This window comes from Lolium perenne, chromosome 7 (genome assembly GCF_019359855.2).
Source record: "Lolium perenne isolate Kyuss_39 chromosome 7, Kyuss_2.0, whole genome shotgun sequence".
Taxonomy (NCBI): Eukaryota; Viridiplantae; Streptophyta; class Magnoliopsida; order Poales; family Poaceae; genus Lolium; species Lolium perenne.
The window spans coordinates 298,655,076-298,666,711 of record NC_067250.2 but is presented as its reverse complement, the minus strand read 5'-3'; the positions used below and the strand labels follow the sequence as shown (position 1 = coordinate 298,666,711).

General features: G+C 42.5%; 1 long non-coding RNA gene across 8 annotated transcripts; it reads left to right on the top strand.

Moving 5' to 3' along the window:
* Positions 1-5,639: 5,639 nt before the first annotated feature.
* LOC127312073 (uncharacterized) lies at positions 5,640-11,263 on the top strand. 8 transcript variants are annotated; one of them, XR_007858113.1, is made up of 6 exons: positions 5,640-6,047; positions 6,183-6,332; positions 6,440-6,562; positions 8,399-8,475; positions 8,561-8,746; positions 8,822-11,263. It is a non-coding gene; the product is annotated as an uncharacterized lncRNA (long non-coding RNA). The 8 variants fall into 8 exon arrangements; XR_007858111.1 differs by having other exon boundaries at positions 5,640-6,057; XR_011749442.1 differs by having other exon boundaries at positions 5,640-6,332; positions 8,822-8,969; positions 9,535-11,263.
* Positions 11,264-11,636: the final 373 nt, after the last annotated feature.

The window sequence follows — 11,636 nt, the reverse complement described above, 5'->3', positions numbered from 1 at the left end:
GAGTAAGTTGGTCTACTTGACCTCCGGTTTGGCGGAACTGGAGGAAGCAGCGGGTTTGTGTCCCAGGAAGGAGAGGATCTTCTTCGAATATGGCTTGGCAGCCTTCACCAAGGACTTCCACTTCTCCTTGTTGATTCCCTTCGTTTCACCAGCCTTCGCCCAGTCGACAGTTTGTTGGCTCTCGGCAACCAGGGCTATGGTGCCTTCGACCCCAACCTTCAAACTTTCCTGTCGAAAAGCCAAGCCAAGATCTTCCTGGGGAAGGAAGCGCATAGCAAGCTCAGAGAAGGTAGTTGGTTGTGTTTGCTTGGGGAAAAGTAGGGGAAGAGGCGTGTGAACGTGGTGCGCGCATCGACAATACTGCTGCGCGCCAGATCCCCATGAAGTTCAAGGATGGAGAGGGCGTCGAGGAGACGGTCATCCTCAGCTTCCTGAAGGGCAAAATCATCACCAATCTTTGATGCTGAAACAATATTCGGGTTCATCAAAAATATGCGGAGAGCCAATCTTAGAAGAAGCATTGGAAAAAGTGATCTTAGAACTTACTAACAAAGCGCCGATTTGCGACTCTAAGCGGCCTATGATGGCCTATTCACGCGCAATTTGTTGAGTCGTCTTCTTTCTTAAAGCAGTTTCAGCATGATGGAGCCTTTTTCGAAGATCTCCAACAGAGGCAGCGTCTTGCTCAGCTTTCTCGCGAGCCTTTTCGCTTTGCTCAAGCTTGATGGCGATATCATCAGCGTGTTTGTTGGCTTTGGCGAGAGCCTCTAGCGGAAGGAAATGATGCAGGAGTGTTAAGTAAAAAAGTGCAACATGGTCTACTTGATGAAAAATAAAAATATCTTATCTACAGGAAGGGTTACCTTTCAAATCTTCGACAGTATCACGGTACCCAATAAATTGAGTACCGAGATTGATGAAATGTTCATCAGAGGCTATAGAAAAAGAGACAATAGAAAGGTTCAGAAGGAAAAAAAACTCAACAAACGATACAAAATAGCTGCAAGGGTTATTACATCATCCAAGGAAGGAGTCGTCGAACTCCCGGCCAAGAAGCCATGGCTCTCGCCAAGTTCAATCCTCGCTCTTTTTGGCGAGGGGGCTCGGGGGCTGGCGACAGGAGTCGACATTTCCAAATCCTGATGATGAGGAGGCGAGGTTTCCTCCGTTGCATGACAAGCTTCCGAAAGAATTAAAGTATGCGACGTGCTTGTTGGAGCAGTCACATTGGCAGCGGGTTCTTCTTCTTCTTCGCCACTATCCGCAAAGATAACATGAGAATGTTTACAAGAAATATATAAAAAGAAAAAGGGGACAAAATAACTTATGAGCTAATGATGGCATCCTCATAAGGACAGAAGGCACCCTCTTCCTCGGGAGAAGTTTTCTCAGCAGGTGACCCACTGGATTTGGAGGTGCCGGAATCCTCGACGCTACCCCTCTTTCTCTTGTTCCTTGGAGAAATAGCGGAAGGAGGAGAGCGCCCTGATTCAGAAGCCTCTGACTCAGTTTCTTTTTCGGAGGAAGACGCGGATTTGTTAGATGCAACGACTTCACTCTCGAGAGGAGTGGATTCTTGCGGGTCGTCATGAACAATGGCTCACTCCTCTACTTCTCCGCCTTCGGGAAGGGGATGAAGAGAAGTCAAGACTTGATGGTCCTGCAGGGACAAGTATATAGATGAATATATAAAACATAGACAATATAGAGCATTCGAAAAAGAGAAGAGTAACTCGAATGAAATCTCATTTACCTTGGGAAGGGGGTGGCTGCCGTGTATGGCTCCACCCGACAAGAGGTTGGAACCTCATCTTTCTTGCTCAGTGAAGAAAAACGTCGAGTAAGCTTTTCCAGGTCCTTCACGGCGAGGTCCTTGGAAATGCGATCAACGTCTTCCTCGCCAGCATACATCCAAAGGGGATTTTTGCGAGCCTGCAGCGGCTGCACCCTGATCCTAGGGAAGTATGCGGTAATCTGAATACCCGACAACTCTTTGCCGTGGGTATTCTGGAGTTGGTGGATGCGTTTCATGAGAGCGTCGGTAGCATTTTTTTCTTCGGCAGAAGCTTCGGCGTCCTAGGACCGGCATCTGATGATTTTTGCGGCACCGTCAAAAGGAGCAATGTCGTACTCCTGATTGCCGACAGATTCATCTTTGATGTACAACCACCTCTTGCGCCATCCTTGGACGGAATCAGAGAACTTGACATCAAAATAATCTACATCGGAGCGGACGCAAATGCAAACGCCGCCTATATTGTAGACAACGCTGCGAGAGTTGTTGCGCCGGAAATAGAAGATACGTTTCCACAGGCCCCAATGGGGATGGGTCCCGAGGAAACACTCGCAGAGGGTGATGAAAAGGGAGATATGGAGAATGAAATTTGGGGTAAGCTGGTGCAGCTGAATCCCATAAACAAATAAAAGTCCACGCAGAAATTCATGGACAGGGGTGGAGAGACCGCGGATGAGATGGTCAACGAAGGTTACCCGATATGCGATTCGAGGCTTTGGAGCGCTCTCGTCGCCGGGGAAGATGAGGGAGTCCTCCTTTTGCGACAGGCCAAGCTTCTTGAGGCCCCTCTTGTCCTGGTTGGAAAGCTTGGATCTCCCCCATCCGGAGATCTCCACATCCTCCATAGCAGCAGGGTTTTTTGGATCAGAGTGTTTGGCTAGCCTTGTGCGCGGAGGCATGAAGCGAGATTTGGTGGAAAAGGAGAGTGCTTGGCGGCGCAAGGGAGCAGAGCTTGAGGATGGCAATGGCGAAGGAGAGAGAGAGGAGATTTGAACGGCGCAGCGAAGGGAAAAGAATGAGGAAGAAGAAGCTGCTTTATAGGAAAGGATTGATTCATCGCACCGTTAGATGGAAAGGAAATGGATTTGATGCCTTACACGTGTTTGCAAGGGCACATAAGTCATTTTACTTTGAGGTAACTAAACAGGCGCTACAGCGCGCGTGCCAGGAAAAGTGGAGGACGTGTGCCCCCACTTGCGTAACGTGTCAAGCGACGTAGTGTTAGGGGCCCACAGGTCAGTGACAGGACAGGACCCGCACCTTCCCAATACAACGATCGTGGCCATCGTCAGTGTTGATGTCACTATAAGGGAAATTTCGGGTGCAATGCTTTGAAGATTGGCGACAAAGGCGTATTATTGATAATTTCGGGAGCCTTTGATCAAATAAAAGTTTTTGTTCAAATGCTCGGGGGCTACTTTTATAAGGAGTTTGATATGGAGTTGATTCAAAAAACACAAACATGAGCTCACAGCCAAGTATAAATACTCGACTGTAGCCTCGGGGGCTACTCCCATCGGGAGCGCTGGTCGCGCACCCGATAAAGATGGAAATAATAGAAAAGTTGAAAATATAGCGATAAAGCTAATAAAAAGGTGAGCCTACAACCAAGTACAAGCACTTGGCTGTAGCTTCGGGGGCTACTCCCATCGGGAACGTTGGTCGCGTACCCGATGAAACTGAAGGAGTCATAGTGAGTATATTTCGAGTTATGATATAACTCTTCATATACTCCCATCGGGAAATCAAGATAAAAAAGAGTCATCATATGACTCGAATAAATGTGCTATTCCAACAGCCGAAAAAGGCACTCGACAATATATTCTCAGAGCGCCCCAGTCACGATTAAATCTCTGAATGCTGTAATACTTTACGAAGGTAAGACCCCGGGATCCGTCCTGTGTGGCGTGGCATCGCACCCGAATGGGCTCTGCTACTTTTTTCCGTATCAACAGATGCGAAGAAAAATCCTAACGGACGCGTTAGGTACCCGATAAAATATGACTGGATTTCGGCATATGGTAAGACCTTAAGCGGCACATGTCGAATTACGCCATTATACCGAGATCATGTCCAGGGACTTGATCTTGAAGTAGGTTTTTGCGGGATTGCCACGAGAGCAGTTAACTGGTACCTGATCCGTCAGATGAACCAGCCCCAACTACCATTATCCCTGTGCAATATATGATTATTTTATAAAAAATTATTTGGTGACTCGAAGAAATCATGTGTTAATAGTAATGATGGAGATTTTTCTTGATTCTTCGATTCAAGCAAAATCTCGAGGGCTACTGACATAGGCATCCCCAATGGGCCTGCCGAAGATGGTATCCGGGGCTTACTGAAGGCCCATGAGCCGAAAAATATGAATCCCGGAAGCCCAATTAAGCGTCGGTTTGGAAAGATAGAGTAATATTAGGAATAATGACTTGTAACTATTACGGGACGAACTCAAAGAGTATCCCAATGTTTGTAACTTGTACATCACGAAACCCTCGGCTCCGCCTCCTATATAAGGGAGAGTCGAGGGAGAAAGAGAGGATCGAGTCGTTGTCAACATAACCATAGTTTCTTAGCAGTCGAGTACTTTTCTGGCTGAAACCCTCGAGATCTATTTGCCCTCTATTTTCCACAAAACCCTAGTCTACAACTTGTAGGCATTGACAAGTTGATACCTTGTCAGTGAGTGTACGCGGCCTCGGGACCAGTGTGGATGTCGGAGCGACAGCTTTGATACTTTTTTTGTTTGAGTGTCGCCTCTTGTTTCTTGGGTGGAAGTGTCGTCGGCTCGCGTGGTGCGTAGCCTCGGGCCCATGAGTAATACAAGCATCTCCATCTCGTGGATGGTTAGAAAGAATAATCACAGGTAACAGCGGGTAGAAGTATGGAACGACGGGAGAAATTAATTAAGAGGCTTGCTTCGGTGCCCCCCTCACCAAAACTTGAAGGGGTAAGTTTTCCCTATGCCTTCTTTTTTTAGCCCGCAAATATCCATATGAAGCCTAATATACCCCTGTATAGATATACTAATTACTCAATATTTCTACCAGCCGATGTTGGTCGACGGAATATTTTACCTACAGACGTTTCGGTTTTCAGCGTACACCGTTCTCTGCGCGTATGACTAGTGAATATTATAGACTTAAATGGACTGTATGGACTACTTTAGAACTTGTATTTATGTCTTTTTATTCACTTTTAATCATTGCACATCTAGTTACGAAGAGGTACGCAGTTACGGAGAGGTACGAAAAGATCATGCCCCTTCATGTGTTTTAGTTCACCAAAGTTTGAACGAGGGGAGGATACCGAAACAAAAGTGACTAATTAAACGTTGTGCGGGTCGAACGTAGCAGTACTAATCCAAAACTGAGATGGGATGGAGGGAGCACGAGTCTACACGTAGTAATTAAGATCTTTATATGTAGTATTGCACGGGGATGGATTTCATTTCTGTGTACCCGTCTTTGCGTGTGGCGCTTAGAACCATGCCTGTCATATGTAAGTGGAAGCCATAAGACTAGTCATAGTGGGAAATAATATAGAGTAGTAACATGCACATGTTACTACTCTATGTTACTACCTTCATAGTGGTTAGTAACATCAAAGTAGTATTATTAGGGAGCGGTGTTTTGGAACATGGGTCCATATGGCTCCATCATGGAATGCTATTATCTACACTAATTAAAAAGGAGGAACATGTTCCCTATTCTGCCACTACAGCCATCCCTTCGTTGTCCTATCCCGTTCCGCCTGCACCGCCATCCTCCCATCGATTTTTTTCGCCTAGCCTCAAATCCATCGGTTTTCCTGGTTTTTTGACTGCCTGCGAAACTAACCACGATCGACACCTAGCCCATCGTCCCACACTCCAACCACACCTCCACCCGAACCCTCCCTCTCTCCTCAAACATGAGCGCCGCCGATACCGGCTTCCCTCCCGTTCACCCGCACCGGCGCAGGCCGCCGCCGCAGCTCCTCGTGCTTGCACCGATCTGACCTCCGATTTCCTCTCCCTGGTCTCCTCTCTCAAGTCCCGCCTCGCATCTCGGAGGCCCTCGCCTGCCCCAACGCCCTCGACGCCTCCCGCATCTCCATCGTCATCCGCCTTGCAAACCGCCGGTGGGTGTGCCACCGTGGCGGCGGGAGGGAGCTGCTCAGGCGCTTCGCTTGCCCCGTGGCACCCATGGAACTGCTCACTTGAGATCTCACCTAGGCCGTCGACCGCGGGCATCGTTGGTGGACTAGACCCGTTCGTCTGAGTTCGTCTCTTTTGTTTTATTCTGCATTCAAATAGTGTTCAGATCATTTTTTTCATGTTTGAACTTTCTGAATTTCTTCAGCGTTTTTGTTAACATAGGTGGATGATTTACCACATGCCTCACAGGTTGGATGGGGAGTTTGAGGATTTCGATCAGGTGCACTTAGGGGAATCGGATTTGGAGTTTGGGAATGATGAGGATGAGATTAACGACAATGAGGTCATCAAGATGAAGCCCCCACCGTCAGGGTTGTGGCCACCACCGCATCGTCCCAGGTTCGATCTCCTACTCCTGGGATCCCCCAATGGAACTCCCTCGGTAGTGTTTACTGTTGTGATTTTGCTTGGAATTGCTTGGTTTGACCTGGAGCGGGTGGTTGCAGCAGTGCTAGCCTACAGGCGAACATGCCGCTGTGATCAAGGACTTGCTGTTGCTGCCAAGGTCCGCATTTAAGATCTTCCCCACCGCTCTTTGCAACACCAACTACTACACCTGGAGCTTCAAGGTCTCTTCCCCACTCTCCCTCTTTCCGACCACTTATCCAGTACTGATACTTAATGCATGCAATGAACATCACGCTATATTGTAGCATAATATCACCCTATCATAAAGTCAATATTCAGGTTAAAGCAATTGCGTAATCATGATGTGTGGAGAATGACTTGATTGGATATATCGCTACAACCCATAAAAGGGCCGTAACTTCGAGTGTTCTTTGAAGCTGAACCCTGGAAATGGCATGTTGATCTGTGTCTGGACATGTATACATGGATATTTATTCAACGGGTCATAAGATACTAAGCAGGAAGCATACACTATTTTGGATCAACCATTCAGATAAGCTATACAGAGACAAATGATTATGCACTTCCAGAATAACAAAACAAAGGAAGTGTAGTTTTGAGAGTGTGTGTGTATTATAAGTGAAAGTTAAATACCTCACTCTTTTGACACTTGAACGTCTATGCCAAACTCAAATCTTTGATGCATTCAGCATCCTAGACAATGCAAGGCATGATCGAACCATCATATTCATCCAAGTATGATGTTCTCTACTATTCCGCTGAATTTCACATATACATGAAAACATATGTTCAGAACCTGAAAGTTAAAAAAGTAGCATGAATCCGACAGAAAACTAATCCACTCAAAGAATTTCCGAAGCAGCACTATAATGAGCATATAAAGTTACTTTAAATATGAGAAAAAAGATTTGACTAATGTAGGCTGTTTCGAAATTGTAGGTTTTGTCTTCTTTCACCGGAAAAAAACCCTCTCTACTACTGACAATAGCACATAAGAGACTAAAAGTTGTGAGTATGAAGAGACCATGGAATGAAATTGGAGTTCGAGAATGCACAATTCTCATTTAGTGCAACATATGTTTATTAAATTCAACGATATAGAACACAGAGAGAACAACATCTAGAGGACAAATGGTTAAATCTAGATCGAGAAGCCCCATAGGAATTTGCTGCTTAACTGGAATGTCATACCGTCGATACTATGGAAACTGACCTGTGACTAAATTATACATCTACACCAAGATACCTACAAAATGGAATACAAAGGTTTTATTGAGCAGCATATTTTCAATGTGTCAGACACTCGGTTAGGGATGGGAAAGTAAGTAACAATTTAGTGCACCTAAGTTCCACCAGTAAGAAATGCCCGTGCGTTGCCACCAGTAAGAAACCAGTAGAATGGGTGCAGGACTGGTGAACCTTCTGATCATGCAATTCATCTCCTTTTCATATATTCTTTATCGAAGGTTTTAGTAAACCACAAAACTCTTTTGTGCCATGGATCATTCACATGATCCATAACTACATCTGGTATAAGTTAATATAGGATTAATTTGCACCAACCTAAAATCTTCATATTTTTGTAGATCCAAATGAAAAGATAATTCAATGGTGACGAAGAAATTCTAAGGGAGCAGTATATTAAGCTGGTTTAGTTGCACTGTTTTAAGAGATACATAAGGGTAACCTGTATAATCGAAGCACACTCCTAAAACAAATAACACACTTTGTTCATTAAAGAGGAATGGAATTATAATACAAACATTACTACTAAAACAACATGAACAAATAGTGATTCGTATATTATACCAAAGAGCAAAATTCTGTAGTGAAGATTATACTCATACATACCAAAATAACTAAATTGTACATGGCACGACTGTCCTATACACGGCACGCGGTCAGCCCGAGAGAGCTCGTAGCAACTACAAATTGGATTGGATAAGTTGTTCCTCCAGATAACATGCTACAAATTGTGCAGCATCATAGGTAAACCTGCATATTCTTGATGTCAAATTGCTGTCGGTTGTTGGTAGGATCCTGAGAGAGACAACTTCATCATCGTCAATTACAGTGAGAGGAGATCATGATAAGAAAGAACCATGGACATCAGGTGAGTTAATTAGTAGGATTTAACTTGGGGGGCAGGGGGTTGCTGTGTGGATAAGATTTAAATGATTGATCCCCTTTTACTACAGAGTGAAGAAAATAGCACAACATTGGTAATTTTGGGATTGCGCGCATCTACAAGAGAAAGAGCACGAATACAGAAATGGGTTGGAGCTGTGATCTCCTCCAGTGCAAGTTACTTGACCGGTTGCTACACAGCTTGAATAAATTCGTTTTCTTTTTCTGATGTAAAAAAGGTTCTGCTTGTTCCAATGGTAAGACATTCTGAATTGATCTCATGTCGTGTGTTACTAATATTCAATCCCTGAACATCTGGTGTTCTTTTCCAGATGTGTTCATGATATTCCGAATTTGAATGATCCGAAGATGAGCTATTAGCCTATTATGGTTCTTCTCCATACTTGGTCAAGGGCAATGCTGCAAAATTTCCTAAAGAAGAGTTCTACTACTACTGATATACTAGGTTCATTATATTTGGTAAGTGCACTAATCCTAATCCAATAAGCCTTAAATTAGTCACTAAAATATATAAAGTTACCAAGAGACAGATACTAATAAATTTTAAAGAGCGGCTTTTATGGTTGGCGCTCATAAAGACAGTGAAGGTAGTAAAGCCAGCCAACCATTGAAATAGATAATTTTTTAGAGTCATTAGGCCTATATACACAAGGGAAATGCATTCGAAGCATTGGAGCAAAATAGTTCATTTATCTGAATCAGTACTACCTGTTGCAACAAAATAATGTTAGTTGCCAAGTAGCTACAAACATAGCATTGTTTAATTAAACCCCAATTGTCTAGGTGCATCAACAACGGATATTTGAACAAAGTAGTCTTCGGAAGGTATAAACAACAAACAAACTCTACAGACCAACTTCCAGTAAAATGCATGACACTCCAGATGTGTTCTCTGTTCATGTGTTCAGTGCCACGTTTATACCATTCACCCCTGCTTACAGAGAATATTATTTGGAAAGTGTTCCCGTTTTATAGAATATTTTGGGACTTCATTACCCCTTATGTTTGGATTTGTTCCTTACAGAAAAAATATGCATGGCTGAACATGCTTGATCAGAACTCAGTAGGTTAAAATCGGTGTCTTCATCTCACCCACATCGCTTACTTGTTACTGGGTTAGTAGCATCTTCCTTGGCAGGAAGAGATAGTAGGGTAATCTTCATCAATCAAATCTATGCGTGATTGTCCGTCCTTTTGGCTTGTTATTTACCTGATGATGCTAACATCTCTGCATACTTTTGCAGTGTATGCGAATTTATATGTAGTTTAACCTGGAAATTAATTAATTTTTTGGTACAACTCTATCTTTGAATATAAACTCCTTGCAGTTCAGTAAAGTCCTTTTATGTTATATAAGATAGATTCAGGGTGGTATGCTGTCTGTTGGTTCGCTACAGCATTTTATTCCTTCTGCTTTCACTAAAAAAGCTTATAAGGCTTGTTGTTCCGTCTTCTTTCATATTTTGCAATCGATCAATATAGTGTAACTTATTGTTGTAACCTATGATATGTAATGATTATCAGATGTGAATTATTGAGTCACTGATTCTTTCAAGCATTTAAGAATCTGATAAAGAAAGTAATAGGATTGAAATAGCATACAGGTTTTTGATTCGCTTAGTTTTCTGCAATTCCATCAATGTACATGGCCAAATAGATTTCATGAAGCTGACACAATATGTGTCTTTTTAGCTACCGACGATATAACATAAGACAATGAGAAAAACACAAGAAAAACACACCTGAACTTATCTTTCCTTTTATTACATCATAATTTATATTCCTGATAAATTTCGTTTATTACTTTTTGTTTTCCTCATATAAGTTTTTATTTATTTGAATCTATTATGTACTATGGAGGGAGTCACATAGTTTGTAAAGTAATCAGTTTGTTGTGTCAGGGAATCTCAGTGGGAGGAATTACATAAAAATATTGTGGATATAATTACATAATTTTTTAAGGGTACTATATAGTACGATATACTTATATAATTTTATTGAGTAGTATATTTCAAGCATGTATGAGCCATGAACTATTTGTTAATACTTGGAATGTAATTGGAAAAATAATTGAAGGTACTGCATTTTTCTTGATTGATAATCATGATGTGATTAAATTATTTTAATCCCCAAAAAGCAATTTGCAAGATAATGGCACAGAACATTGATGGGATGAAGAAAGAAGTAAGAGGAGTCTTTGACTTTCTACAGTGTGGTGGTGTGAAAAGAGACGTGTAGCAAGAAACCAAGAAAGGAGAGAATCAAGTGGGTGCATGGTGCTGCCTGAAGTGGCAAGAAAGAAGTAGTCATTCATTGCTGAAAGTGAAGCCGAAGTACAGGCTTGGAAGCCTAAATTATGGTCTAGCTGTTTAATAGACTGTGTGTTGTTAGTGTTGCTTTTTAGTTGATAGATTTACGCAAGGAACGAGATTTATGTGATTACTTGGTCGAAAAATGTAATACTCCCTCCGGTTCATATTAATTGATTCTAATATGGAAGTCAATTAATATGAATCGGAGGGAGTAGTATTTTCGCATTATCGCTGGATGCCCAGTTTTTGCATTTTTTTATGAACACATGTGCATACAGTGAGTTGGTGATTAGAGTTGAACCATAGTCCGAACAAAGATAATTTCATTGAAGTTCTTTGCTAGAAGGAATGTGTTTTCTGTAAGAAAATATGTATCATTTATATATGTGCATTGAGAAATAAAATTTGAGGATCCGTGGCAACGCACGGGCATTTGTACTAGTACTATACATGCATCATCCTTAGAATGAGAGTGTCAACGAGATGGCAGAGCCAGAAACAGAGAAAGGGTCGTGATAACTTATTGCACGCAAAATAAAAATCACTAGATTGCAATCACCATAGTAAGACTACTACATTGCTACTAGTAGAAACATTCAGTTGAAAAGAATGGCCATGTCATGTGGAACCATAGACAAATATCTCTTTTAGCTTCATCTCTAATATTCGGATCACACTATGAGTTAGTTTCTTTTTGCGAAAGAATTTATAGATTAGTTTTCGGAGCCTCGAATGAGCAATTATATCATACATATTAATTTTAATATGTACTAGTAGTACTTGTTGTGGTCGCGGAGTTCTTACAAGAGGCATC